Source organism: Delphinapterus leucas, chromosome 4 (assembly GCF_059928025.1).
Source record: "Delphinapterus leucas isolate spDelLeu-1000000601 "Yukka" chromosome 4, BTC_Dleu_Yukka2, whole genome shotgun sequence".
Classification (NCBI taxonomy): Eukaryota; Metazoa; Chordata; class Mammalia; order Artiodactyla; family Monodontidae; genus Delphinapterus; species Delphinapterus leucas.
In genome coordinates, this window is record NC_143132.1 from 147507567 (window position 1) to 147533757 (window position 26191).

General features: G+C 42.3%; 1 long non-coding RNA gene across 1 annotated transcript; it reads left to right on the forward strand.

Annotated features, from left to right (window-relative positions):
- The first annotated feature begins 1403 nt into the window (after positions 1 to 1403).
- LOC149749458 (uncharacterized) lies at positions 1404 to 25845 on the forward strand. Its single transcript, XR_016393153.1, has 3 exons — positions 1404 to 4527; positions 15132 to 15281; positions 22777 to 25845. It is a non-coding gene; the product is annotated as an uncharacterized LOC149749458 (long non-coding RNA).
- The last annotated feature ends 346 nt before the right edge of the window (positions 25846 to 26191 follow it).

Consider the following 26191-nt stretch of genomic DNA (forward strand, 5'->3'; position numbering starts at 1 on the left):
GATGAACAGTGATAAATCACTAAGAATCGTCTGAAATGTGAAACCCATAGGGGATCAAAACTGTGCATCCTTTCAATGGTCTTAATTTGCCATGACCAAAAATACTTAGAGTTTTGGTCTGTCCACACATTGTCGGAGATTATCTGTCCTTTTAGATGATCTTTAAAAAATGGATTAAGAGGAGTGGCCAACACAGCACAGCAGCTCACTTCCTCCTGTGATCGCACAGCTATTGACAGAGCAACTGTTGATGAGAAAGACTGGAAGAGCAGCTGAAAAGATCCTCTCCCACTAAAGATACAAAGAAGGAACCGCAACGAGACAGGTAGGAGGGCTGGAGACATGGCATAGTCAAGACCCACACCCTTGGGCAGGTGACCCACAAACGGGAGGATAATCATAATTGCGGAGGTTCTCCCCAAGGAGTGAGAGGTCTGAGCCCCACATTGGGCTCCACAGCCCGAGGGTCCTGCACCAGGAAGATGAGCCCCCAGAACGTTTGGCTTTAAGGCCAGCGGGGTTTACTTCTGGGAGAGCCAGAGGACTGTGGGAAACAGAGACTCCACTCTTAAAGGGCACACACAAAATCTCACACACTCCGGGACCCAGGGCAGAAGCAATAATTTGAAAGGAGCCTGGGTCAGACCCACATGCTGATCTTGGAGAGCCTCTTGGAGGGTCAGGAGGCATCTGGAACTCCCCCTGGGGACACAGATACTGGAGGCAGCCATTTGGGGGAGCTCGTTCTACCACGTGGACACCGGTGCTGGCAGGTGGCATTGTGGAATCCTCCCTCCAGCTCATTAACACCGGGGCCCGGCCCTGATCACCAACCTGCCAGCACTGGTACTGGGACACCTCCTGGGTGGGTAGGGACACAGACCCACCCACCAGCAGGCCTGCTGCCTTAAGATCCACTGAGCCCACAGCTGCCCCAGGACCTGGCCTCGTCCACCAGTGCACCAGTACTAGCCCTGGGACCGCCTGAGCCTTGGCCACCAGTGGGCTGACACCAGCTCTGGGACCGCTGGGCCCTGCAGCCAGAGACCGCAGGACCAGGCTCTGCCCACCAGTGGGCCAGCGCTATCCCCAGGACCTGGCTTCACCCACCAGTGGGCGAGCATCAGTCCCAGGACCTCCCAGGACCACCACAGCCCTGTAGCCTGCTGTGTCAGGACCCAGCCCACCCACCATCCAGCCCCAGAACCCTGTGGGTCCTGGCCCTGCCCACCAGCAGGCCAGCACCAGCTGTAAGACACCTTGGGCCCCTTAGCCACGGCCCCGGGATCTGCCCCCACCCATCAGTGTGCCAACCCCCAAGGCCCTGCAGCCAGAGACCCCAGCCCCCAGCCCCCAGCCCCAGCCACCAGTGAGCCTGTACTAGCCCTGTGACCCACTGGGCCCTGGCCTTGTCCACCAGCAGGCCTACACTAGCTCTGAGACACCTTGGACACCCCTGCCAGCCACCCCAGGATCCAGCTCCACTCACCAGCAGGCCAGCACCAGCTTTGGGACACCCCAGATGCTACAGCCACCCACCTGAGAACCCAGCTCTGCCCCCCAGTGGGTCAGCATTAGCCTTGGGACTGCCTGGGGTTCTGCAGCCAGCCGCCTCATGACCCGGCCCTGCCCACCAGCACCTGGCAGCCTCTGCACAAGGAAGGGCCTGGCAAACAACCCGACTGGGCACCAGCCATGCCTACTGGACTGCCCACAGAAGTCAGCCTGCCACAACAGAAAGACCCACGTGGTCCACATAGGGGCGGCCCTGGAGCTTATAACTCTTGTGACCAGAGGGGCATGCTGCTGCGGCGTCTCCTGCAGAACGCCACTTCTCCAAGGTTGGGCAATGTAACCCACCTACTAAATACATGGAAATAAAACCAGCAAATCAGGCAAAGCAAAGCAACAGAAAAATATGTTTCAAATGAAGGAAGAAGATAAAACCCCACAAGAACTAAGTGATGTGGAGATAGGCAGTCTACCCAATAAAGAATGCGAGGTAATGATCATAAAGATGTTCAAAGAACTCTGGTGACAACTGGATGAGCAGAGTGAAAAGTTAGAAGCTTTTAACAAAGAGTTAGGAAATAGAAGAACCAAACAGAGATGAAGAATACAATAACTGAAAGAAAAAATATACTAGAAGAAATCAACAGTAGATTAGATGATACAGAGGAATAGATCAGTGAACTGGAAGACAGAGTAGCGGAGATCACTGAAGCAGGACAGAGAGAAGAAAAAGAAACGAGAGCAGTTTTAGAGACCACATCAAGTGCACTAACATTCTCATTATGTTAACATTCCCAATATAACATTCCCAGAAGGAGAGGAGTGAGAGAGAGGGACAGAGAACATATTTGGAGACATAATAGCTGTAAACCTGGGAAAGGAAACAGACATCCGGGTCCAAAAAGCACAGAGAGTTCCAAACAGGGTCTCACCAAGACTCGTTGTAGTTAAAATGGCAAAGATTAAAGAGAGAATATTAAAGGGGAGCAAGGGAAAAGCAACAAGTTATGTGCAAAGGAACTCCCATAAGGCAATCAGCTGACTTTTCAGCAGAAACTCTGCAAGCCAGAAGGGAGTGGCATGAGATGTTTAATGTGATAAAAGGGGAAAACCTGCAACCGAGAGTACTGCACCCAGCAAGGCTTTCTTTCAGATTTGATGGAGAGATTAAAAGTTTTATAGACAAGCAAAAGTTAAAAGAGTTCAGCACCACCAAACCAGCTTTACAAGAAATGTTCAAGGGACTTCTCTAAGTGAAAAAGAAAAGGCCACAACTAGAAACATGAATATTGTGAAAGGAAAAATCTCATTGGTAAAGGCAAATATACAGGAAAGGTAGTAAATCAGCTATGTTTAAAGCTAGTAAGAAGGTTAAAAGATAAAAGTAAAATCATCTATAGCAGCAATAAGTAGTTAAGGGATACACAAAACAAAAAGATGTGAAATATGATGTCAAAACGGTGAACATGGGGGAGGGGAGTGAAAATGCAGGGTTGTTAATATGCATTCATATATAGAGAGGTTGCTGTATATACTTTTAAGTTTCTGGTGGGGGAGTGCAGAGATCTACTCATCTTGTGGTGCCCAAGACAAGCCCCTTTGTAAGTTCCCTTGCTTATTACACCTGCCACCTGCCCATCTGGAGTGTCTGCCTCTTCCTTCGGTCTCCCCCTGCCCTCCGTGTACAAGAAGCCAGTTTACGAACCCAAAATGCTCTCTCTCCTTGCCCCACCTCCTGACATAACATTGGCGATCTTGGCATTCGTTTTGGTGGCTCTTTTTCACCCATGAAGCTTCAGTTTTATATTCTGCGTCCCTGTACTCTCCAGGCCTATCTCATCATCACTTGAAATGGATTTACCCCCAGGATTTAAAACTTAAGTTGCCTATTTTTCACGTCTCTCACACCCTCACTTCTGCTGGTTTTCCTTTGCGTCCTAATTGTGACTCCTTCACCTTTAATTCTTTGATCCTTTCCTGCATTACTAGCCCATGACCTTTCCTACCACTGTACCACGTCGGCTGTTTCACTCATGTCACAGTGCTTAGGCCTGGCTGCCTCCGTTACTGCTTTGCTGGAAAGAGACATGAGACCACATGGGTTGGTGGTCCCACAAATGACCATTCCCGTGCTCAGGGGAAACTGCTGGTCCAGCAGTCTTCCATCAACCTCTTCTTTTTTTTTCCTTAAAGTGACTTATTACATCTGAACAAATGAAATATTTTAAGGGTCTTCTCCCACATCCCATCCTGATCCGCTCCCCAAGTTCTGACCATTTAGAGATGGTCTTTTCAGGGGTGTTTTGGGGTATCCTCAAGAAGCCTAATGCAGTCACAGAGGCTTGGGAGGATAGAGCAGCGGTTGAGAGTCCGCCTGCCGATGCAGGGGACGCGGGTTCGTGCCCCGGTCCGGGAGGATCCCACATGCCGTGGAGCGGCTGGGCCCGTGAGCCATGGCTGCTGAGCCTGCGCGTCCGGAGCCTGTGCTCCGCAACGGGAGAGGCCACAACAGTGAGGGGCCACAACAGTGAGAGGCCCGCGTACTGCAAAAAAAAAAAAAAAAAAAAAAAAAGCAGAGTCCAGGGCTGGAGGTCTGGGGTAGGGGGTGAGAGTCTACATTTCCCACAGATTCCCAACGAGGCTGATGCTACTGTCTGTGGAACCCACTCAGAGCAGCAAGGGTTTACAGCATTTATTTTAGAGAAAGCTACACACACTTGCATAGATGGAGAAGCAGGGGTAGAGCAGAGAGTCCTCTGACTTGTCCAAAGTTGCCAACCACAGCCAGAGTGAGGGAAGTGTGGGCCGGTGCTCTCGGCTCCTGAGCTGGGGTGTCCATGTCTCTTCTGTGCTCTTTTCCTCATTCCACGTAGAAGCAGCAGCAGAAGCCGCAGCAGCTGGACTGTACCTTCCTCGTGGGACAGTTAAAGGGTTTTACCCAACGATGCACGTCCTCAGCTCATGCTGCATCCTGCCTGCCATCCATGACCCTCCTTTAACACAATCGAGTGCCAGGTAGGGAAGTGACTCTCGCCCATACTAGGTCAGAAACAAAGGCCAGTCCGTCTATCCCCAGGCTGGCACTGAGGACCCCTCTCTGCAGCTCAACCCTGAATCACTGAACTAGAGTTGTTCAATGTCCTGGCTTCCCGCTGCCTGAACCATCAACATCTCCTTGATGTCATGGTGCATCATGCCCAGTGGCTTTCCCAGGCCTTTTCTATTTTCTGTAATTATCAATCAAAATTTTGTCCGGACCCTCTTCTCTCTCTCTTCTCCCTCCAAGACCTATGACTCCTCAGCACCAACTTCCACTTCTGAGCAGATGACCCTGCTCATTGGTCTCAGTCTCTCTTCTAAGATGCAAACTCACTTCCATAATCTTTTTTTTTTTTCACTCCTGAAGTCAGCCACTTATCTTTACTTCCCCATTTTTGTTAACTGATATGTTGAATGGGCCACACAAGTAGCATATAAACCCAAGACTTATTTTTTATCACTTACTGTTTCTTTTAACCCCTTCTGAAGCGGTATCCATCCCCTGCCACGGGGTAAGGGAGGTCCATAACTCTTCTACTCATTCTTAGGTAATAAATAGAAAGCCCTCAGTTACAAAGCACAGTTTTGATACAGAAATGAGAACCTCTAGTTATCAGCACGGGAGGGCCGGCTCTAGGCGGGCCGTGTGCCATTCAGTCGGGGTTATGATCTGCTTCTCCTTTCCTCACTTCCCTCCTCCTAGACTTGCCAGCTGCTGTTCTGACTTCACCAGAATGGAGGGGGGTGGAACGGAGAAGTAAAGGGACATGCGCTGGCGTGAGATGGCTTCACGCTTCCTGGTTGGATAGATGTTTACATTGGGCTCTTTTTCTTGGGGGCGCCCTGTGGGCTCTTGCAAACCCCATTCTGGGCCCCTCTGTTAGCCTGTGATGGGAAGGGTGCTTCTCCATCCGGAGCTGCTGATTCCATCTTGGCTTCTGCCTTTGTGCTGCATTCTCCAGCCTCAGATTTCTGGGCCCCTTTGGCCTGGAAAGCCACCCTCTAGGGCAAGATCCCTTAAAAAAATTATTTTATTTTATTTTATTTATTTATTTTTGGCTGCATTGGGTCTTTGTTGCTGCGTTTTATAAATTTATTGGGGAGCTTAAGGGAGAATTAATGATAGATATATAGAGAATGTAAAAATGAAATATGAGTCAATTATTAACTGCTGGAAAACTATAAGTTGTACACGAAAGGAACTACTGAACAATAAATGGCTCAGTAGAAATCAGTATTCGTATAGCCCTGATAAAATAAACCCTGAATGTTGATTTCACCATATATTCATCGTAACTGTTCTGTGAGAGGAGGGGAAGGAATGAGGTATATAAGGGAGATTTGCAAGGTGGGAAAGTGGAAAGAGAGCTAAAACCTTATCAACCGCAATAGGAAGTTGATAGATGATCATTGAAATGTATGAATTCAGAGATGGCAACGTGAGCTTGTCATTTGCGAAAGTGGAAGTAAATGTTAGAGGAGTTGAAAGTGTGTGAAGTATTTCTTTGGAATGCAGGATTCAAGGGTGGATGGAGTGAAACAGATGTCTCTGATGTAATACTCAGATGTATTTTTATTTTTATTTGAGAGTCCGTGTCTGCTAACTCTGATATCTGGATCATCTGTTGGTCTGTTTGTATTGTCTATATTTTTCTCGTGGGCCTGTGTGTTGGCATACGTGAAAATTTTCAGTTAATTGCCAGACATTATATATGAAAAGTAATACCTGCTTGAGAGGTGTTATCTTTGTCAAAAGGTGTTCTGTTTCGTTTTTTGTTTTTTTTCCAGTTTTTGTCAGGCAGTTAATATAGTGGTATACATTGTTTTCAGTCATTAGTTGATTTGAGGTTGGATTTCGGTGTTTGTAAAGGCCTTGTCTATTTAAGCTCCATTTTACTTTCAGGGTCTAATCCTTTAGTGGTACTAATTAAATCTGGGGACGTTTACTCAACAGCTGTGAATTCCAGGTTTTATCCCCCAGTTTTGTGAGATTGTAGGCAGCTTGTTTTCCCCACTCTCTTACAGGTTTCTCCTGGGAGAATTTTCTGAATAAATAACTTGTACCTAAATTCTTGGCCTGGATTCTGCCTCTGGGTTAATGCAAGCTAGGACAACATCTATTAATAAAGCACAGTTAGATGGGCAGACAAAAGTAAGACTTAGGGATAAGTAAACCATCTCTCCACTACACTCAGGCCAAAACCAGAACACGTATTTCTGTGTTCCATCCTGAGGACCATGAAAAATGAACCTTTATTTTATTTTCCTTTTATGATTTATTTTAGAGCTGCTCATTTATTTCTGAATAACGCAGAAATTGGGAAAGAAATAAAGGAAGACATGTAGACTTAGATCCACTGTCAGATACTTGGGTTTCTGTTTGGCTCAGCTTAACTCTGTTACGAGAAGCCACAGTTCAGTGTTTTTCTAAAGATACTGACTCCAAGATATTTGAACTTCTTTTTTTTTAACATCTTTTTTGGAGTATAATTGCTTTACAATGGTGTGTTAGTTTCTGCTTTATAACAAAGTGAATCAGTTATACATATAAATATGTTCCCATATCTCTTCCCTCTTGTGTCTCCCTCCCTCCCGCCCTCCCTATCCCAACCTTCTAGGTGGTCACAAAGCACCGAGCTGATCTCCCTGTGCTATGTGGCTGCTTCCCACTAACTATCTATTTGACATTTGGTAGTGTATATATGTCCATGCCTCTCTCTCACTTCATCCCAGCTTACCCTTCCCCCTCCCCATGTCCTCAAGTCCATTCTCTACGTCTGCGGCTTTATTCCTGTCCTGCTCCTAGGTTCTGAAGAAACTTTTTTTTCAGATTCCATATATATGTGTTAGCATACATTCGTTTTTCTCTTTCTGACTTATTTCACTCTGTATGACAGACTCTAGATCAATCCACCTCACTACAAATAACTCAATTTTGTTTCTTTTTATGGCTGAGTAATATTCCATTGTATATATGTGCCACATCTTCTTTATCCATTCATCTGTCGATGGACACTTAGGTTGCTTCCATGTCCTGGCTATTGTAAATAGAGCTGAAATTAACATTGTGGTACATGACTCTTTTTCAATTACGGTTTTCTCAGGGTATATGCCCAGTAGTGGGATTGCTGGGTCGTATGGTAGTTGTATTTTTAGTTCTTTAAGGAACCTCCATACTGTTCTCCATAGTGGCTGCATCAATTAACATTCCCAACAACAGTGCAAGAGAGTTCCCTTTTCTCCACACCCTCTCCGGCATTTACTGTTTGTAGGTTTTCTGATGATGGCTACTCTGACTGGTGTGAGGTGATACCTCATTGTAGTTTTATTTGCATTTCTCTAATGATTAGTGATGTTGAGCATCCTGTCATGTGTTTGTTGGCAATCTGTATATCTTCTCTGGAGAAATGTCTATTTAGGTCTTCTGCCCATTTTTGGATTGGGTTGTTTGTTCTTTTGATATTGAGCTGCATGAACTGCTTGTAAATTTTGGAGATTAATCCTTTGTCAGTTGCTTCATGTGCAAATATTTTCTCCCATTCTGAGGGTTGTCTTTTCGTCTTGTTTATGGTTTCCTTTGCTGTGCAAAAGGTTTTAAGTTTCATTAGGTCCCATTTGTTTATTTTTGTTTTTATTTCCATTTCTCTAGAAGGTGGGTCAAAAAGGAACTTGCTGTGATTTATGTCATAGAATGTTCTGCCTGTGTTTTCCTCTGAGGGTTTTATAGTGTCTGGCCTTACATTAGGTCTTTAATCCATTTTGAGTTTATTTTTGTGTATGGTGTTAGGGAGTGTTATAATTTCATTCTTTTCCATGTAGCTGTCCAGTTTTCCCAGCACCACTTATTGAAGAGGCTGTCTTTTCTCCATTGTATATTCTTGCCTCCTTTATCAAAAATAAGGTGACCATATGTGGTGAGTTTATCTCTGGGCTTTCTGTCCTGCTCCATTGATCTGTATTTCTGTTTTTGTGCCCGTACCATACTGTCTTGATTACTGTAGGTTTGTAGTATAGTCTGAAGTCAGGGTGCCTGATTCCTCCAGCTCCGTTTTTCGTTCTCAAGATTGCCTTGGCTATTTGGGGTCTTTTGTGTTTCCATACAAACTGTGAAATTTTTTGTTCTGGGTCTGTGAAAAATGCCAGTGTTAGTTTGATAGGGATTGCATTGAATCTGTAGATTGCTTTGGGTAGTAGAGTCATTTTTACAATGTTGATTCTTTCAATCCATGAACATGATATATCTCTCCATCTGTTTGTATCATCTTTAATTTCTTTCATCAGTGTCTTATAATTTTCTGCATACAGGTCTTTTGTCTCCTTAGGTAGGTTTATTCCTAGATATTTTATTCTTTTTGTTGCAGTGGTAAATGGGAGTGTTTTCTTAATTTCACTTTCAGATTTTTCATCATTAGTGTATAGGAATGCCAGAGATTTCTGTGCATTAATTTTGTATCCTGCTACTTTACCAAATTCATTGATTAGCTCTAGTAGTTTTCTGGTAGCATCTTTAGGATTCTCTATGTATAGTATCATGTCATCTGTAAACAGTGACAGCTTTACTTCTTCTTTTCTGATTTGGATTCCTTTTATTTCTTTTTCTTCTCTGATTGCTGTGGCTAAAATTCCAAAACAATGTTAAAAAATAGTGGTGAGAGTGGACAACCTTGTCTTGTTCCTGATCTTAGTGGAAATGGTTTCAGGTTTTCACCATTGAGGACGATGTTGGCTGTGGGTTTGTCATATATGGCCTTTATTATGTTGAGGAAAGTTCCCTCTATGCCTACTTTCTGGAGGGTTTTTAACATAAATGGGTGTTGAATTTTGTCGAAAGCTTATTCTGCATCTATTGAGATGACCATGTGGTTTTTATTCTTCAATTTGTTAATATGGTGTATCACATTGATTGATTTGCGTATATTGAAGAATCCTTGCATTCCTGAGATTAACCCCACTTGATCATGGTGTATGATCCTTTTAATGTGTTGCTGGATTTTGTTTGCTAGTATTTTGTTGAGGATTTTTGCCTCTATGTTCATCAGTAATATTGGCCTGTAGTTTTCTTTCTCTGTGACATCTTTGTCTGGTTTTGGTATCAGCGTGATGGTGGCCTCGTAGAATGAGTTTGGGAATGTTCCTCTCTCTGTTATATTTTGGAAGACTTTGACAAGGATAGGTGTTAGCTCTTCTCTAAATGTTTCATAGAATTCGCCTGTGAAGCCATCTGGTCCTGGGCTTTTGTTTGTTGGAAGATTTTTTTTTTTTTTTTTGGCGGTACACGGGCCTCTCACTGTTGTGGCCTCTCCCACTGTGGAGCACAGTCTCCGGACGCGCAGGCTCAGCGGCCATGGCTCACGGGCCCAGCCGCTCCGCGGCACATGGGATCCTCCCGGACCGGGGCACGAACCCGTGTCCCCTGCATCGGCAGGCGGACTCTTAACCACTGCGCCACCAGGGAAGCCCTGTTGGAAGATTTTTAATCACAGTTTCAATTTCAGTGCTTGGGATTGGTCTGTTTATATTTTCTATTTCTTCCTGGTTCAGTCTCAGTTGGTTGTGCTTTTCTAAGAATTTGTCCATTTCTTCCAGGTTGTCCATTTTATTGGCATATGGTTGCTTGTAGTAATCTCTCATGATCCTTTGTATTTCTGCCGTGTCAGTTGTTACTTCTCGTTTTACATTTCTAATTCTGTTGATTTGAGTCTTCTCCCTTTTTTTCTTGATGAGTCTGGCTAATGGTTACCAATTTTGTTTATCTTCTCAAAGAACCAGCTTTTAGGTTTATTGATCTTTGCTATCGTTTCCTTCATTTCTTTTTCATTTATTTCTGATCTGATCTTTATGATTTTTTTCCTTCTGCTAACTTTGGGGTGTTTTTGTTCTTCTTTCTCAAATTGCTTTAGGTGTAAGGTTAGGTTGTTTATTTGAGATGTTTCTTAAGGTAGGATTGTATTGCTATAAACTTCCCTTTTAGAACTGCTTTTGCTGCATCCCATTGGTTTTGGGTCGTCGTGTTTTCATTGTCATTTGTTTCTAGGTATTTTTTGATTTCCTCTTTGATTTCTTCAGTGACCTCTTGGTTATTAAGTAGTGTATTGTTTTGCCTCCATGTGGTTGTAGTTTTTACAGATTTTTTTCCTGTAATTGATATCTAGTCTTATAGTGTTGTGGTCAAAAAGATACTTGATATGATTTCAATTTTCTTAAATTTACCAAGGCTTGATTTGTGACCAAGTTATGATCTGTCCTGGAGAGTGTTCCATGAGCATTTGAGAAGAAAGTGTATTGTGTTGTTTCTGGATGGAATATTCTATAAATATCAATTAAGTCCATCTTGTTTAATGTATCATTTAAAGCTTGTGTTTCCTTATTCATTTTCATTTTGGATGATCTGTCCATTGGTGAAAGTGGGGTGTTAAAGTCCCCTACTATGAGTGTGTTACTGTCGATTTCTCCTTTTATGGCTGTTAGCATCTGCCTTATGTATTGAGGTGCTCCTATGTTGGGTGCAAAAATATTTACATTTGTTATATCTTCTTCTTGGATTGATCCCTTGATCATTATGTAGTGTCCTTCTTTGTCTCTTTTAATAGTCTTTATTTTAAAGTCTATTTTGTGTGATATGAGAATTTGTACTCCAGCTTTCTTTCGATTTCCATTTGCATGCAATATCTTTTTTCCTTCCCGTCACTTTCAGTCTGTATGTGTCCCTAGGTCTGAAGTGGGTCTCTTGTAGACAGCATATGTACGGGTCTTGTTTTGTATCCATTCAGCCAGTCTTTGTCTTTTGGTTGGAGCATTTAATCCATTGACATTTAAGGTAATTATCGATATGTATGTTCCTATTCCCATTTTCTTAATTGTTTGGGGTTTGTTATTGTAGGTCTTTTCCTTCTCTTGTGTTTCCTGCCTAGAGAAGTTCTTTAGCATTTGTTGTAAAGCTGGTTTGGTGTTGCAGAATTCTCTTAGCTTTTGCTTCTCTGTAAAGGTTTTCTTTCTCTGTCGAATCTGAATGAGATCCTTGCTGGGTAGAGTTATCTTGGTTGTAGGTTTTCCCTATCATCACTTTAAATATGTCCTGCCACTCCCTTCTGGCTTGCAGATTTTCTGATTTTTTCTTTGTATTTAATTTTTGATGGTTTGATTAATATGTGTCTTGGCGTGTTTCTCCTTGGATTTATCATGTATGGGACTCTCTGTGCTTCCTGCACTTGATTAACTATTTCCTTTCCCATATTAGGGAAGTTTTCAACTATAATCTCTTCAAATATTTTCTCACTCCCTTTTTCTCTTCTTCTTCTGGGACCCCTATAATTCGAATGTTGGTGCGTTTAATGTTGTCCCAGAGGTCTCTGAGACTGTCCTCAATTCTTTCCATTCTTTTTTCTTTATTTTGCTCTGCAGTAGTTATTTCCACTATTTTATCTTCCAGGTCACTTATCCGTTCTTCTGCCTCAGTTATTCTGCTATTGATTCCTTCTAGATAATTTTTAATTTCATTTGTTGTGTTGTTCATCACTGTTTGTTTGTTCTTTAGTTCTTCTAGGTCCTTGTTAAACATTTCTTGTATTTTCTCCATCTATTTCCAAGATTTTGGATCATCTTTAGTATCATTACTCTGAACTCTTTTTCAGGTAGACTGCCTATTTCCTCTTCATTTGTTTGGTCTGGTGGGTTTTTACCTTGCTCCTTCATCTGCTGCATATTTCTGTGTCTTCTCATTTTGCTTAACTTACTGTGTTTGGGGTCTCCTTTTCTCAGACTGCAGGTTTGTAGTTCCCATTGTTTTTGGTGCCTGCTCCCAGCGGGTAAGGTTGGTTCAGTGGGTTGTGTAGGCTTCCTTGTGGAGGGCAGTAGTGCCTGTGTTCTGGTGGATGAGGCTGGATCTTGTCTTTCTGGTGGACAGATCCATGTCCAGTGGTGTGTTTTGGGGTATCTGTGACCTTATCATGATTTTAGGCAGCCTTTCTTCTAGTGGGCGCAGTTGAGTTCCTGTCTTGCTAATTGTTTGGCATAGGGTGTCCAGCAGTGTAGCTTGCTGGTTGTTGAGTGGAGCTGGGTCTTGGTGTTGACATAGAGATCTCTGGGAGATTTTTGCCATTTGATATTACGTGGAGTTGGGAGGTCTCTGGTGGACCAATGTCCTGAACTTGGCTCTCCCACCTCAGAGGCACTGGCCTGACACCCAGTCAGAGCACCAAGATCCTGTCGTCCTCACGGCTCAGAATAAAAGGGAAAAAATAATAAAGAAAGATAGAAAAAATAAATGAAATAAAATAAAGTTATTAAAATAAAAAATAATTATTAAAAATAAAAAAATTAAAAAGTAACAAAAAAGAAACAAACAAAGAAGAGAGCAGCCAAACCAAAAAACAAATCCACCAATGGTAAGGAGTGCTAAAAACTATACTAAAAAAAAAAAAAAAGAAAAAGGGTAGACAGAACAAATGGTAAAAGCAAAGCTATACAGACAAAATTACACACAGAATCATACAGATACAAAAAGATACAAAAAGAGAAAAAGGCAAAAAATATATATATCGTTGCTCCCAAAGTCCACCCCCTCAATTTTGGGATGATTCGTTGTCTATTCAGGTATTCCACAGATGCAGGTACATCAAGGTGATTGTGAAGATTTAATCTGCTGCTCCTGAGGCTGCTGGGAGAGATTTCCCTTTCTCTTCTTTGTTCGCACAGCTTCCGGGGTTCAGCTTTGGATTTTGACCCACCTCTGCGTGTGGGATGTCTGTTCTTCGCTCAGACAGGACGGAGTTAAAGGAGCAGCTGATTCAGGGGCTCTGGCTCACTCAGGCCGGGGAGAGGGAGGGGTACGGATGAGGGGCAAGCCTGTGGCCTCAGAGGCCGGCGTGACGTTGCACTAGCCTGAGGCGCGCCATGCGTTCTCCCGGGGAAGTTGTCCCTGGATCCTGGGACCCTGGCAGTGGCGGGCTGCACAGGCTCCTGGGCGGGGAGGTGTGGAGAGTGACCTGTGCTTGCACACAGGCTTCTTGGTGGCAGCAGCAGCAGCCTTAGAGTCTCATGCCCGTCTCTGGGGTCCGCACTTATAGCCATGGCTAACACCTGTCTCTGGAGCTCATTTAGGCGGTGCTCGGAATCCCCTCTCCTCGCGCACCCCAGAACAATGGTCTCTTGCCTCTTCGGCAGCTCCAGACTTTTCCCCAGACTCCCTCCTGGCTAGCTGTGGCACACTAGCCCCCTGCAGGCTTTGTTCACGCCGCCAACCCCAGTCCTCTCCCTGCGCTCCGACCGAAACCCGAGCCTCCCGCCCACCCCGGCGGGTGAGCAGACAAGCCTCTCGGGCTGGTGAGTGCTGGTTGGCACCGATCCTCTGTGCGGGAATCTCTGCGCTTTGCCCTCCGCACCCCTGTTGCTGTCCTCTCCTCCGCGGCTCCGAAGCTCCCCCCCTCCGCCACCCCCCCATCTCCGCCAGTGAAGGGCCTTCCTAGTGTGTAGATACCTTTCCTCCTTCACAGCTCCCTCCCAGAGGGGTAGGTCCCATCCCTATTCTTTTGTCTCTGTTATTTCTTTTTTCTTTTGCCCTACCCAGGTACATGGGGGGTTTCTTGCCTTTTGGGAGGTCTTAGGTCTTCTGCCAGCGTTCAGTAGGTGTTCTGTAGTTGTTCCACATGTAGATGTATTTCTGGTGTATCTGTGGGGAGGAAGATACATATGGAGGAACCATCCATATAGTTGCAAAAGATCTCCACGTCTTACTCCTACACCATCTTGAAGGTCTCTCTCCATTTGAACTTCTTACTCATAATTTCTCAACCTGCTGCGCACATCTGGAGTTTGCTTTTACGTCAGAGAAAATTTTTTCTTCCTCATTTGTGCCAGATTGCTGTAGGGTGGGTTTCCTGTAGGTGTGGGACTGATTGATCATGATCCTGAAACAACACTGATAATCCTCTAAATTCTGGAATATTTTCTCTATTATCCTTAGAGGCAAAGTAATTTTAGTGACAGCTTTATCCCTACTTCCATTTTGACCTCAAGAAAAGCAAAATAATTTCCCTGAAGATCCCCAAATCTACATTCAAAGAGATTTAGTAGTTAATATCAATAAACGAGATTTAAAATTGATTTTGCATAGAAAAATATAGACTAGTTAAAGCCTACCTTAAATTTAGGTGGGCTCTTACAGAATCAGTTCTTCTCAGTTTATAGTGACTGTTCATTCATTGTCCCGAGATGAGTTGTTTTTGTAACTGTTTTGCAGATGAGGAAACTTGATGCAGAGAGTTCCCTAAGCATTTGTATGTAGAAAAGTGAAGTATAGAGCCCAAGGCTTACAGACACTTAATCCAGTCTTTCTACCACTTCGTAAGCTAAATGTGGAAGTGGTGTTGTAGGTGTAGTGACTAGAATCTGGGCTTTCAGATCAGTCCGCATGGCTTTAATGCCACCTGTACTCCTTACTAACCATGGGGATGGGGAATGGTCACTCTCTGAATGTCACTATAAGTGGGGCCACCAGACATAATGCTTTAGGAAATACAGTTCATCTTGGAAATATTCTTGACAAAAAAGCTGAAAGTGAATCTAATGAATCTACCTTCTAGGGCTACCTTCCAATTACAGAAAATATGGCTGAAGAAGAACGATTTCATGACACTGCAGGGGAACAAATGCACATATTTGGGATTTGGGGCATTCGACAGGACTACTATGTGGTTTCTGCAAATCAGAGGGAAAAATCAAAGGGAGAAATGGTGAGTATGAGAGTGTGTGTGTGTGTGTGTGTGTGTGTCTGTGTCTCCTTTGGATTAAAAGAAACTCAAGAGACGTAACAACTAAGATGTATTGAACTTGTTTGCACCCTGATTCAAACAAACGAGCTGTAAAGAGAATTTTTATTTATTTATTTTATTTATTTATTTTTGGCCGTGTAGGGTCTTCGTTGCTGCATGCGGGCTTTCTCTAGTTGCGGCAAGCGGGGGCTACTCTTCGTTGAGGTGCGCGGGCTTCTCATTGCGGTGGCTTTTCTTGTTGCGGAGCACGGGCTCTAGGCGTGCGGGCTTCATTAGTTGTAGCATGCGGGCTCGGTAGTTGTGGCTCGTGGGCTCTAGAGCGCAGGCTCAGTAGTTATGGTGCATGGGCTTAGTTGCTCCGCAGCATGTGGGATTTTCCCAGACCTGGGCTTGAACCCGTGTCCCCTGAATTGGCAGGCGGATTCTTAACCACTGTGCCACCAGGGAAGTCCCATGTAAAGCGAATTTTTAAGACAACCAGGGAAATTGGATTTTGGTCTGAGAGTTATTGATAATTTTATTAGGTATGATAATATTTATTTTAAAAATGTTCATTTTTATTCCACTTTTATTGAGATATATTTGACATAAGGCACTGTATAAGTTTAAGGTATATAGAGTAATGATTGAACTTATATACATCATGAAATGATGACCACAGTACGTTTAGTGAACATCCATCATCCCATATAAATACAAAATGAATGAAGTAAAAAACATTTTTCCTTTTGTGTTGTGAACTCAGGATTTGCTCTCTTAACAACTTTCGTATATAACATGTAGCAGTGTTAGTTATATCTATCATATTATACATTACATCCTAGTACTTATTTATCTTATAACTGGCAGTTTGTACATTTTGACCACCTTCATCCAATTCCCCCTCCCCCAACCCCTGCCTTTGGTAGCCACAAATCTGATATCTTTTTCTATGAGTTTGGTGGTATGTTTGTTTGTTTGTTTTTGAAGTATAATTGAACCACAGCACTATGTTAGTTCCTGTCATGCAACATAGTGATTTGATATTTCTATAGATTTCAAAATGATCACCATGATAAGTGTAGTTACAATATGTCACCATACAAAGATATTACCTAGTTATTGGCTGTATTCCCTGCTCTGTACATTTCATACCTGTGACTCATTTATTTTGTAACTGAAAGTTTGGACCTCTTAATCTCCCTCACGTATTTCTTTCTTCCTTCCGTTCCCTCTCCTCTGTAAACTACTTGTTTGTTCTCTGTGTCTATAACTCTGTTTCTGTTTTGTTTTGGTTGTTCATTTGTTTTAGTCCAGTTTTGTTCTTTTGCATGTAGCTGTCCAGTTATTTTTTAGATTCCACAAATTCCAAATTATTTGTCTTTCTGTGTGACTTATTTCACTTAGCATAATACCCTCTAGGTCCATCCATATAGTTGCAAATGGCAAGATTTCATTCTTTTTCATGGCTAATACTCCATTGTGTAGGGACTTCCCTGGTGGCACAGTGGTTAAGAATCCACCTGCCAATGCAGGGGACACAGGTTTGAGCCCTGGTCTGGGAAGATCCCACATGCCGTGGGGCAACTAAGCCCATGTGCAACAACTACTGAGACTGTGCTCTAGAGCCTGTGAGCCACAATTACTGAAGGCCACGTGCCTTGAGCCCATGCTCTGTAGCAAAGACAAGCCACCGCAATGAGAAGCCTGCGCACCACAACGAAGAGTAGCCCCTGCTCGCTACAGCTAGAGAAAGCCTGTGCATGGCAACGAAGACCCAACACAGCCAAAAATAAATAAATAAATAGATAAATATTCCATTGTATATGTGTATACCACGTTTTCTCCATATATTAATCTATTGATTGGCACTTGGGTTGCTTCCATGTTATGGCTATGGTAAATAATGCTGCAATGAATCTAGGGGGTGCATATTTTCTTTTTTCTAATTAGTGTTTTTGTTTTCTTTGGGTAAGTACCCAGAAGTGGAATTGCTGGGTCATACATTAGTTCTACTTTTAATTTCTTGAGGAATCTCCATACTGTTTTCCATAGTGGCTGCACCAGTTTACATTTCTACCAATTGTACATGAGGGATCCCTTTTCTCCATATCCTTGCCAACACTTATTATTTGCTGTCTTTTTGATGACAGCCATTCTTTTTGATGACAAATGTGAGGTGATATCCCATTGAGGTTTTGGTTTGTATTTCCCTGATGATTAATGATGTTGAGCATCTTTTCATGTGCTTGTTGGCCATTTGTATGTCTTCTTTGGAAAAATGTCCATTCAGATAATCTGCCCACTTTTTAACTGGGTTGTTTGTTTTTTTTATATTGAATGGTATGAGTTCTTATATATTTTGGATATGAACCCCTTATTGTATATATTGTTTGCAAATATCTTCTCCCATTCATTAGGTGGCCTTTTTGTTTGTTGATAGTTTCTTTCACTGTGCAAGAGCTTTTAAGCTTGAAGTAGTCCCCTTTGTTTATTTTTGCTTTTGTTTTCTTTGGCTGAGGACACAGATCCAAAAAAGTACTACTGAGACTGATGTCAAAGAGCTTTACTGCCTGTTTTCTTCTAGGAGTTTTATAGTTTCAGGCCTTACATTTAAGTCTTTAATCCATTTGAATTTATTCTTGTGTATGGTGTGAGAGAGTAGTCCAATTTTGTTCTTTTGCATGTAGCTGCCCAGTTTTCCCAACACCATTTATTGAAGAGGCTGTCTTTTCCCATTGTATATTCTTCCTCCTTTGTCATAGATTAATTGCCTATAAGTACATGAGTTTATTTCTGGGCTCTCTATTCATTGATCTATATGTCTCTTTTTGTGCCACTACTGTACTGTTTTGATTACTTTAGCTTTGTAATATAGCCTGAAATCAGGGAGCATGATACCTCCAGCTTTGTTCTTTCTCCAAATTGTTTTGACTATTTAGGGTCTTTTAGTTTTCCACACAAATTTTTAGAATTATTTGTTCTAATTCTGTGAAGAATGCCATTGGTATTTTGATAGGGGTTGCATTGAATCTGCAGATGGCCTTGGATAGTATGGTAATTTTAACAATATTAATTCCTCCAGTCCACGAAGATGGTATATCTTGCCGTCTGTTTATGTCATCTTCAATTTCTTTTTTTTTTATTGGAGTATAGCTGCTTTACAATTTTGTGTTATTTTCTGCTGTACAAAGTGGATCAGTTATACAAAGTGAATCCGCTATACATACATATATCCACTCTTTTTTAGATATCCTTCCCATTTAGGTCACCAGAGAGCACTGAGCAGAGTTTGCTGTGCTATACAGTATGTTCTTATTCGTTATCTATTTTATACATAGTAGTGTATATATGTCAATCTCAATCTCCCAATCCATCCTACTCCCCCCTTCCCCCCTTGTTATCCATATGTTTGTTCTCCATGTCTGTGTCTCTATTTGTGCTTTGTGAATAAGTTCATCTGTATCATTTTTTTAGATTCCACATATATGCATTTATATACAATATTTTTCTCCTTCTGACTTACTTCACTCTGTATGACAGTCTCTAGGTCCATCCACATCTCTGCAAATGGCACAGTTTTGTTCCTTTTTATGGCTAATATTCCACTGTGTATATGTACCACATCTTCTTTATCCATTCCTCTGTTGATGGACATTTAGGTTGCTTCCATGTCCTGGCAGTTGTAAATAGTGCTGCAATAAACATTGGGGTGCATGTCATCTTCAATTTCTTCCATCAGTGTCTTGTAGTTTTCCAGGAACAAATCGTTTAACTCCTTGGTTAGATTTATTCCTAGATATTTCATTCTTTTTGATATGATTGTGAATAGGATTATTTTATCTCTCTTTCTGATAGTTCATTGTTAGTGTATAAAAACACAACAGATTTCTGTATATTAATTTTGTATCTTGCAGCCTTACCGAATTTATTGATGAGTTCTAATAGTTTTTTTTTTTGGTGACATATTTTGGATTTTCTCTATATACTATCATGTCATCTGCAAACAGTAACAGTTCTTTTCCGATTTGGATTCCTTTTACTTCCTTTTCTTGTCTGATTGCTGTGGCTCGGACTTCAATACTATGTTGAGTAAAAGTGGTGAGAGTGGGCTGCTGAATAAAGTGGCCAGAGTGGGCATCCTTGTCTTTTTCCTGATCTTGCTTTCAGCTTTTCACTGTTGATGATGTAAGCTGTGGGCTTTTCATATATGGCCTTTATTATGTTGAGGTATGTTCCTCTATGCCCACTTTCCGGAGAGTTTTTTTTTTAATCATAAATGGATGTTGGATTTTGTAAAAAGCTTTTTCTGTGTCTATTAAGATGATCATATGGTATTTATTTTTCAAGTTCTTAATATGGGTGTTACCACCTTGATTGATTTGCAGATACGGAGCCATCCTTGCATCCCTGGGATAAATCCCACTTGATCACGGTGTATGAACCTTTTCATGTATTGTTGGATTCGGTTTGCTAGTGTTTGGTTGAGGATTTTTGCATCTGGGTTTATCAGTGATATTGGACTGTAATTTTCTTTTTCGTGTGGTATCTTTGTCTGGTTTTGGTATCTGGGTGATGCTGGCCTCATAGAATGAGTTAGGAAGCATTCCTTCCTCTGCATTTTTTGGCAATAGTTTGAGAAGGATAGGGATTAACTCTTCTCCCAGTGTTTGATAGAATTCACCTGGTAAGTCAGCACCAGTGTCCACGTGGTAGAACCAGCTCCCCAGAATGGCAGCCACCAGTGTCTGCGTCCCCAGGGGGAGCTCCAGTTACCTCCTGCCTCTCCAGGAGACTCTGCAGGATCAGCATGTGGGTCTGACCCAGGCTCCTTTCAGATGACTGCTTCTGCCCTGGGTCTTGGAGCGTGTGAGATTTTGTGTGTGCCGTTTAAGAGTGGAGTCTCTGTTTCCCACAGTCCTCTGACTCTCCCGGTAGTAAACCCCAGTGGCCTTCAAAGGAAAGTGTTTTGGGAACTTGTCTTCCTGGAGCAGGACCCCCAGCTGGGGAGCCCAGTGTAGGGGCTGGACCCCTCACTCCTTGGGAGGAACCTCCACAATTATTCTCCTGTTTGTCAATCACCCACCTGGGATATGGGTCTTGACTATACCGCAACTCTGTCCCTCCTCCCATCTTGTTATGGTTCCTTCTTTATATCCTTAGTTAGAAGATCTTTTCTCTAGTATTCTGTGCTTTCTCATCAATAGCTGCACTGTCAGTAGTTATAATTGTGGTGTGCCCATGGCAAGAGGTGAGCTCAGGGTCTTTCTACACTGCCATCTTGGCCACACCCCTTAAATATTCATATTTTTAAAGATATGTGTACTGCATAGAATATGTAGCAGTCAGCTGATAATGATGTATGCAGTTTACTTTAAAATACTTAAGCCAAAAAAAAAAAGCTGATTAAGCACATGTGACAAAATCTTGAAAATGACTGAATCTGAGTGATGGATTTATGGGGGTTTTCTGTATCACTCTCCCTGCTTTTACAGTGTTTGAAATTTTTCATAATAAAATAGGATCTATCCAAAATTTGGTCACTTTCTCACTCCTTGCACTGCTGTTACCCTGGTCCAAGCCACCATCCTCTTTCTCTTGCAATAGTCCCCCTGACACGTTTCCCTGCTTCTGCCCTTTCCTCCCTATAGTCTAACCTTAGTACAGCAGCCAGAGCTAGCCTTTGAGATAGAAGTCAAACCATGACATTCCTCTGCACGAAACCTTCCAGTGGCTCTCATCCTTTTGAAGTCCTGCCCACGCTTCACTGTCTGGCCACCAGCGCTCTCCTGCATTACTTCTCTGCCTCCATCCCATCATCCCCTCTCCTGGCTCACTCTGCAGCCACCTCACTGGCCTCCTTGTTATTCTTTGGACCGATCAGCATGCTCTCACTTCAGGGCCTTTCCGCTTCCCATTTCCTTTTTCTGGATTGCTCTCCCCAGATGTCCATCTGCCTTCTCTCACCTCCCCAGATCTTCACTCAAGGGTCACTTTTCTCAGTGAGGCCAACCCAGGTCATCATCTCTAAAACTGTCCTCTGTCCTCTAATCCTGGACACGCCCCTTCTCCCTTTCCCAAGCTCACTTTCTTCATAGTGCTCTCCTGCATTTGACATACTATGTGTTTCACCCATTGAGTCTCTTATTGACTATCTTCACCCTCAAGAATGAGAACAGAGATTTTTGTCTGTTTTGCTCCTGTTTTTAGCCTCAATGTTTAGAACAGTGCCTGGCATCTATGAGGTGCTCAATATTTTAAAAATACTGTTGATTGAATCTCATTTATTTTTCATCATTAATGCAAGGTAGTATGCATTACCTTGGGGCATAACCATGGGGCAAGAGAAGGGTCTTGATTCAGAGTGGGTTGGTCTGAATTTCAGATCTGCCATTTCTGAGCTAGAAATGTGACCTTGGAACAAGCATTTATCCCCTCTGAACCTCAATTTGCTCATCTTTGAAGTGGGGAGAACACTACTCACTTCTACTGTTAGGATCAAAATGAAAATTATTATTCAAGTGTTAGGAATCATTCTTAACAATTATATAGTAATACTTATCATTTATTGAACATATAATATGCTCCAGGCACTGTGATGATAGCTTAATATATAAGTATAAATATAAAATTTCACTTAATTACCACAATAACCATATGAACTGAGTTTTTTAATTTTAAAGTTTACAGGTGGGGAAACTGAGACAGGGGAGTTAAAAGGGGTTTGTCCAAGGTCACATGCAATTAAGCGGTAGATCAGATATTTTATATAGAAAGACACTGTGTGCCTGAATCTTTCACAAGTGTGTATCCATGTATTACATACATAATAAAAGCAAACAGAATAAAGCCCAAAGCTCCCCCAAGGGACCCACTGAGCTGGGATGAAATTTCTCTAGGTTCCTGACGGTCTCATTTAAAACCTTGTGCATCTCTCATGGATTGTATCTAATCTCATTCAGTGTAGGGCAGAGGTCCCTGAGCAGAAGGTCTTATAAAACACCCATGCCCCCATCCCTTCTAAATATCACTCCATTCATAGATATATGTCGCAGATGCCATATGAAAAATCTTTGTCAAGGGTCTTTGTTTTCAAAGAGTGTATAATTGGGAAGGCAGAATATATAATGCAAAGTAAATATTAATATACTCGGGTGAGGTCTTAGCACAGGAACTTTACCAGCCTTTTTTTTTCACTGTGTAAAATGTAGAAGTTGGACTAGACAATCTCTAAGGGGCCTTTAATTCAGGTATTTTGGAATTCTATGATTTTCTTGTAGGCTGTTCAAGATTTTAAATAAGTCACGAAGGGCCATGGCTGGTATTAGACTCCAAGCCATAGGAACCCAGGAGAGAATTCAATGTACGTTTGGGTCACTTGGGAAGTATTTTGGTAAACACAAAAGACACATGTGTTCTCCTTGAATGTAAGATTAAGGAAGGTGATGGGATAATTACATTTTTATATAATTTTCAGCTTAAAAGCAGGAAGTACCAATGGAAAAAGAAAAGGAACAAAAACCAAGCAGTGAATTCTGGAAAGCTTACACACAATCAAGGCAAATGGACTCTGCTCACAATGGACTCTCAATCCTTGACTGAACACTTAACGAGAACCTTATAGCCAGTTGCAAGGTAAGTGGTGGAGAAGGCTTTTTGCCTACTCAGTTGGGCTAAAAGCTTTTGGACAAGTGCTCAGGGCTTACAGATGAGAGAAAAGCAACAGAGGGAGCTGTGTTGGGGAATAGTTAAAAGCAGAGGCATGGAGTAAACAGGTTTTCAACAAGACACTCTTCTTTTTGAAAAGTCACTCTAAGCAAACCCTGCTTTTTACTTCCAAATCACCGTAGCAGGAAGCTTTAGAAAATGAGCAGGGCCAGCAAAAGTAAACACTGAACCACAGCGCCCTTCACATGTCTCACCTCCCTGTTCCTTTCTTGCCATGATGTTAAAAATGGCTATGTTAAAAAAATGAAAATAACATACTCCTTCCCCATTATAAAGGAGCACAAACTTGAACAAATATCTTTGGAAGAGGCAGGACAGCAAAGGAGTTCAGCTCTGATATCAGGCAGGCTTAGTGTGTACTCCTGGGCATGTAACTTAACCTCTCTGAGCCTCAGTTTTCTCATCTGTAAAGTGGAGATAATAATGGTAACTACCTTTTAGGACTGTCGTGAGGATTGAAGGTAATACATTTCAAGTGTTTAGTACGAGACCTGGAGCACTGTAATAAACTCTGAGTCAACAGTAGATATAATTACCATTGTTATTTATAATTTTTATTTTGAAAATTGCGTTGGTGTAGAAATACAAGACAACTCTGCTTCAGCAGTTGTAGAGAGTAATTTTCGGTTACCTTCCTCTGTGACTTTGGGAATCTTTAGATGTGGTCAGTAGATTACCCTAGGAAGGAGCAACTTGGGGATGGCTCTTCCCTGCCCGTGTGCAGCCAGCCTCCAGGCCTCCGTTTAAGCACCATTTCCTCCAGAACCCCTCGATCCATGACAGGTCACCCCCATTTCCTTCACAGCCCTTACCACAATTGTAATTGGGTGGGGATTTGTGTCATTATTTGTTTAACGTATAAGCAGTATAATTTTTCAAAAGTTGAAAACATGACTTTCATCTAAATGTAGAGTGAGCATATGTCAACGATTTACCTAACCCAGGAGACTAGCAGCATGACGGGGCTGGTTCTCAGAGCATTTGTCAGTTGGGAAGGGCGTGCTGAAGCTAGTTGGCTACCTTACAGGCAAAACAATTAGTGCCGTACAGGGCAATAAAACTATAAGCTTTTGTGTTATCTTTAGTACTAGACAAAAATCATTTGCTTCTTCACTGGACAAAAGTCTAAGCGTACAAGTTAACATATAGCTTCACAGGGGCTTGGCTTGTATCCGTGGTAAATAGTAAATAAAAGTACATTCTGCTTGAGAATGAAATAACCCCTGGCGGCGGGGGTGGGGGCAGCGGCTGTTAAATAAAGCTTCGGTATGACTTTGAAAAGACTTGCAGTCATCTTTATGCCTTATTGCCAGTATTTGGCTTAGCAGATGTCTATCTCCTCATTTTTATTGTTTAAAGCAATATACTTATTACTTTTAATGGTAAAGCATTTATCATTAAAACCAAGAACAAGACCGGGACTTCCCTGGCAGTCCAGTGGTTAAGACTCTGCGCTTCCACTGCAGGGGGCATGGGTTTGATCCCTGGTTAGGGAACTAAGAACTCACATGCCATCCAGTGTGGCCCCCAAAACAGCAACAAGAGCAACAAAACCCTGAGAACAAGAAAGCCCATTTACATATGATTATTTAGGAATTCTGACCAATGCAATAAAGTTAAAAATAAATGCAACTGGCAGGAAGGCAAAGAGTTTACGTAGTGGTACTAAATAAAAATTAAATAAAATTTAAAATGTTCCATGTTACTGGTGAAAATACAATATAGGAAAAATGTGTTTTCAGAAAACCGTTTTATTACCATAATTGCTATTTTACTTATAATTTTATCTGAAAGAACAAGCAGGCAACATAGACAAGAAAATTCACAAAGGGTAATAACAAAATAATATTCTTGACAGATATTCAGTATATTTGTAGATAAAACAGAGTGACGTTGCCTTAAAAACATAGAGCTATCAATAGAAAGACAGAGAAAGCTCCTGAAAGGACTCGAGTCCAGCAGTAGGTGAGTCCCTGGTGCTTCTCTGGGGGCGCAGTGGTTAAGAATCCGCCTGCCAATGCAGGGGACACGGGTTCGAGCCCTGGTCCGGGAAGATCCCACATGCCGTAGAGCAACTAAGCCAGTGTGCCACAACTGCTGAGCCTGCGTGCCACAACTACTGAAGCCTGCGTGCCTAGAGCCCGTGCTCCGCAACAAGAGAAGCCACTGCAGTGAGACTATGTGGGACTATGTGGTCCTGTATCCTCAGCCTGGCACAGTGCCTGGTGTCTACACCAAGCCTCTGGGTTTGGGGGAGGCCTGTGGTGTCTTTGCCATAATGTCTTGTTGGCTGTGCCCTCTGGGGTGTGCCCTAGCCCTGTAACTGGAGCCAATCCCCGTGGTAGAGTTGGTTCCCTAAACTCACACCTGGTGTCCTAGATTTTATTTTGCATTTTTGTGTTTAAGTTCAGAAGATTGAGCTATCATTTAATTTTCTTCATGGTGCCTTTAGGTTTTATGATCAAAACCACAGTTACTTTATAAAAAACAAAATGAGTTATATGCTGTTCTCTATATTTTGGAATAGTTTTGGTAGCAAGAAAGGAGTAAATTGTTTTCTGAAATTTAAGACAATAATCTAGTGACTCCAGTAGTGCCATTTGTTTTTTGGGGACATGAACTTTTTATAACTGTTTCTATTTCTGTAATTAGCCTGTTGACCTATTTACGTTCTTTCTTTTGTGATATCTAATTTATTATTTCATACTTAGCAGCTACCTACAGAGTATTAGTAATCATACTTATGAATGCATAGCTTAGAATATTATCCCTACTTTAAAATAGTCATTTCTATTTATTGCCAATATGTTTTTTTCACCCCACATTTAAAAATTTTTAATAAATTTGCTAATTAGGGATTAGCAATTTGGGGGAACAATTGGGGTTTGCTTTTATTTATTTTTTCTTCCTTATTACTCTTATTAAGAGCAAAATAAGGGGCTTCCCTGGTGGTGCAGTGGTTGAGAGTCCGCCTGCCGATGCAGGGGACGTGGCTTCGTGCCCTGGTCCGGGAAGGATCACTCATGCTGCGGAGCGGCTGGGCCTGTGAGCCATGGCCGCTTGGCCTGCGCGTCCGGAGCCTGTGCTCCGCGACGGGAGAGGCCACAACGGTGGGGGGCCCGCGTACTGCAAAAATAAATAAATAAATAAATAAATAAAAAAAA